General features: G+C 45.8%; 2 pseudogenes; both read right to left on the minus strand.

Moving 5' to 3' along the window:
- Positions 1-664: 664 nt before the first annotated feature.
- On the minus strand, positions 665-1,654 carry LOC101587724 (annotated as a pseudogene).
- Positions 1,655-2,443: 789 nt separating this feature from the next.
- Positions 2,444-3,291, minus strand: LOC101588127 (annotated as a pseudogene).
- Positions 3,292-4,854: the final 1,563 nt, after the last annotated feature.

Genomic DNA, 4,854 nt, shown 5'->3' on the forward strand with positions numbered 1-4,854 from the left:
GAGTGGCAACATGTCTTCAGGAGTGCCTGGAGCTCAGGGCTGACTCTGGCATACACCAGAGTATCCCTGAAACTCTTTGGTCCATTCCCATGGATGCCCAGCCCAGGCCAGCATGGCCCCCATCCTGGTGGTGGCCAGTGGAAGGCAGTGTTACTGCCACTCCCAGGACCACTTGGCAGAGCCTGGAACCGAGTGAGCAGGAGGTGTCATTGGGACACACTTGGGAAAACAACTTCCTGTCATCCAAAGCATACATTGCTTAAGGTGTTGAAGCAGTTGAGAAAATGCATACTCAGCATCTGTCCAATATCTTTAGATTAAAAACTAAAACTGAAAGCGCACTCATTTACCCAGTTTGTGGAGACAATGAGTGAATGAATGCTAGACAGCCTTAGATGAAGCATGCTTCAGTTGCACCTCCACCCAGAGGGACTGGCTAGTCAAAGCAGTCTGCTTAGGTTTCTGTTTAATGTATATTTTAAAAGAAATAGCTTTAGAAACTTAAAATTGGTCTAACATTGTGGGATTTCAAACATATGAACATGTTGGTTGCATCCCAGAGTATAAAAACCTTTCACTTCTCATATAGAGTAAGACAAACAGTTTTGAAAATTGGCAAAAGAGTTGTACACTCACAAAAAAGTTTCAACTTCTTCACTCCTCATTATCTATTCCATACCAAAAAAAGCATGAGGGAGTTATTTGTGTGACTTGTTGCTTTGAAGGAAACCTGTAAGATCTTGTCCTCCAGGTGGCAGCCATTCAGACTTGCTATGGCCATTACAGCTTCTTCATAGTTTGTCATGGTCACAAAACCAAACCCTTTGAAGTTGTTGGTGTTGAAATTTCGAATCATTTTTACATTGTGATGGGGCCACAGGGGTCAAACTTCTGCCAAAGCATCCCCTCATCAGAGGTTGTAGATGAAGATGCAGCAGCCTGAAGACGCATTTACTGGGTCATTGACACCAGAAAGCCCACTCATGTGATCTACACCCTGAACCTCTGCCTGGTGGTGCACGGGGCCTGTACCGTCTCACAGGTGAGTGGTACAGTTGCAAGAGGCACGCCAGGTTTTTGTTCTGGTTAGGATTGGCTAAGAACTTCACTGTGATGGGCTCAGAGGAACTTGGGGATTTATGACCATTCACTGAAACTGGTCGTTGCCTCTTCTACTTCCAACAGTTTGTCAAACCCGATAAACGCAACCCCTCTGGACAAACCTGTGGTCTGATCCACAGGGACCCAGGGACTGATGATTCGCCTGAACTGAGAGAACATGTCCTCCACATCCTTCTGGGTCACAGTTCTCTGGAGCTCGCTGATGTGCAAGTTGGCATCTTTGATGACCTCTCAGCTCAGGCATGCATACAATACCTTAATGGTTTTTTGACTAGAGCTGCAGGCCATTCAAGGTTTTGGTCACTCTCTCCATGTCCTTTGCAGTCACGTAGTTCACAAAGCCATAACCCAAGCTGTGTCCTGCCACTCTATCCTGGATAAACTTTGCTGACTCAGCTTCACCAATGCTGCTGCACAGACTCTGTAGCTCATCCTGGGGCATGTTCTGAGGGACGTAGTTGACAATTAGATTCAACCTCCCCATGCCCATCCTGCAGTCTTTAGTTATGTGGTCTTCATAACCATAAGACATTGCACTACTTTTTTTTTTTTTTTTCGTATGGCAACATATTTGGCAACTCCCAAAGAAACAGCCTTTCCCACCTCAAGCCATTGGAATGTCCACAAAGTCCTTTATCTTTGGTCCAGTTAAAAAGCCAGGGAGGGAAAACAGGTCAATGGGGATAAGGCTGCAATAGCAGTCACCAACGACCTGGCACTTTTGTCTGCCTCAAACCCCTTCCTGGGGACAAGCCAGGCCTCATGGCACCCAGCAAAGTTGGTCATAAGAGCAGCACACGCCCAAGATGCGAGCAGTGTCCCCCACTGTCTACCACAGTGAGGGACACCCTTGAAGAGAGGCTCTGTGCACAGCGGTATGCGTCCTCTGGTGACTCACCTCTGTTCCAAACTTCAGTTTGACACATGGAAGCTAGAACCTGCTGCCTCCCTGCACTCCTTGGAGGGTAACTAGCAGAGGGAACGAGGGGTTAGAAACAGCTGCCAATGTCCAAAATGGCGCCCACAGCAGAGATGAGGGCATAGTTCAGGACAACACTCCTTCCTCTCCAGCTTCAACATCTAAGACGTTTCTAAGGAGCCAGGCCATTCTTCCCTTACCCAGGTTCCCAAAAGGATCCACCTGGGGACCCAGCCCAGCTGCTGTCATCAAAAATCTGTCAAAATATTGGCTAAGCAAACAAAAGCAGGCTTCTGAAAAGGTGATCTACAGCCAGAGGTGCATCTGTCCTGGGGACCCCAAGCGGGGGGGTCCTTTGGTTTTGACCAGAACACATCCTCACCAACGACCAGGCTCAGCTTTGCTTTGTAGTAGCTCTGTTATTATACAGGCACAAGACTTCACAGAGCTGCTCTGCTGGATCCCTCTGCTATCCTTCAGGATTCCGGAATTTCAGACTCTCAGCTTACATTAGAGATCCTCTCTCCTGAAGAATCTTTGCCTTTTCGCTGGGCTCTATGACAATGCCGTTGGTAGAGTTATTTAATTCTCTGGAGACAACACAGAGGAATTCTGCTTGGTCCTCATTTCCATAGTTATATGAGGATCCAATGCTGACCAGCTGTTCAAATTTCCAGCCATCAGACATGGTAGAGACCATCTGCGTGAGCTCTTCCTCTTGACACTGCAGGACTCTACACGTGCTTCACAGGACCTTGTGAAGTTCTGTTCTCATTGCCTCGTATCCGCACGAGAGAGGCGAAGTTGTAAAATTCTGCTTCTGCCGACACGCCTTCTTCTGCCAACTCCTTAGTAATGATGAGTTTCCCATGGCGGAGGTAGTTTAGGATAGGACCAAAGTAGGTAGCATCTCTGTCAATCAGATAGGCTCCTGTTTCATCCTTGTCCAAATCCAGCTCCGGGTCCTCCTGGCAGCAGAGGCGGCAGAGGAAAGACGAGGGCTCCCGGCCTTGGGTCTGCCTGGTGGTCACGAAGTAGGTGCCGCCCACATTCAGCCGACCCAGCGAGCGGCCCAAGATCCGGCTCCCGGGGCTGCGCGACGGTGGCGGGCAGGCGGCCGTGCCCGCGGGATGTGGGGCCAGTGGGGCGGGGACTGGGGGTCCCGCGACCCGGCCCGCCCCGGTCGCCTACCCCACCGCCGCCACCCCTCCCAGCCCCGCCATCGCTGGATCCATCTGCAGCTCAGCCATCTAGAGGGCCGCCCCTGCGGCCGCCCGCGCATCTCTCGGCCGGCCCATTCCTCCGCAGGGAAAGCTGGGCAGTCCCATAGGCCACTATTTTTTGTTTTTTATTTCTAAGCGGGAGGGTGGGCCCGGGACTGCTCCAGGGCAGGCAGGCGGCTGCAGCGCGGTGCTAACAGCTCTGCTGGGCCTCTGTAGTGGATGCGGTGGCAGCTGCGGCAGCGCCTCCTCAACGCACACCCATTATTTGGCTTTATTTTTTGACACATTCTTCCAATATGTGTCTTTGGATTGAGAACATTCACTTTGAGAGTTAACACTGAAAGTTATTGACTTACCCCTGTTATTTAATTATTTTCCTGATGCTGATTTCTTTTGTTTTTCCTTTTCAGCTTAACTTCTCTCCTCCTTGCCTGGTGAATGGAAATACCTTATTTCTCCATCAATTTTGAAAGACAGCTATGTAAGATATATACGTTTGGTTTGGAAGAAGTTCTCTTGAAACATTTCAAGCCCTCCTGGTCATTAAATATTTTTGTTGAGAAGTCTGCTATAATTCTAATAGGTTTACATTTATAAGTGATTTGCTCTTTTTTGTCTAATAAAACTTTGCCACTGTATTTGACATTTGGGATTTTGACTATAAGCTGTTCAGGAAACTTCATTTTTTAATAGTGGCTATTTGAGGTTTCATATGTCTCACTTATACATACATTTAATTCTTTCCATATATTTCCAGAATAGCTTTCTGCTATTATTACTGTAAACAAGTTTTATGCCATTTACATTGTATTATATTTCATAAATTCTACATGAAATTAAATTAATCTCCTTTGCATCATCTAGTAGCTATTGGATCAATTTGTCATGTTCTCTTTTATCCTTTGGAATACTTCTACTTGTTAGTATTTAACTTAACTAATGACCAAAAGATTATTAAAGCTTGATTGGTTATACTAAGAAAGACATAAGGTTTGGGGAAAAGAAAAAGAAAAAAAAAAAACTAAAAATTAAGCAATGCAAAATGAGAAAGAGGAGACAGAAGTGCAATAAATGGATGGAAGGATTTTTAATAGAGTTAGATAAATATCACAGAGCAGAAGAAAAAAGATAAGAAGAAAGAGAAGTGAAAACTAGAATTGTGGTTAAAAAAAGAAATTACAATTGAAAAATTTAAAAAAGATAAAAGAAAAATTAAGATTGTTAAAAAAGAAAAGAATATTCCTCTAACTCTAATAAACTAGTAAAGAAGAAAAAGGAAAAAGAAATGAAGAAAAAATGCATTCAGAGGAAAAGAATCCTCTGCATTTTTTAATAAGTATGTTTTTTCCCAGTATCCTCAGTTTTGGAATTCAGCAAGGCACAGTTTTTGCAGCCTGTGGGTTGTGAGACGCCCCCTTTTCCACAGCTCTCTCTCTGCTTACCCCAGGGTGTGGGTGCTACTCAAGCCAAGCAGTCCTGCTTATGTTAAGGGTGTCCTTTGCTTTGCCTAGCCTATGCTAGCAGATGGGGTAGGCACCTAGAGCTCATGGTTACTTGAACAGGATTTTTTGGGTAATGGGGGTACAGGCT

The sequence above is a fragment of the Octodon degus genome, unplaced genomic scaffold (genome assembly GCF_000260255.1).
Source record: "Octodon degus isolate 3935 unplaced genomic scaffold, OctDeg1.0 scaffold00097, whole genome shotgun sequence".
NCBI classification, from domain to species: domain Eukaryota; kingdom Metazoa; phylum Chordata; class Mammalia; order Rodentia; family Octodontidae; genus Octodon; species Octodon degus.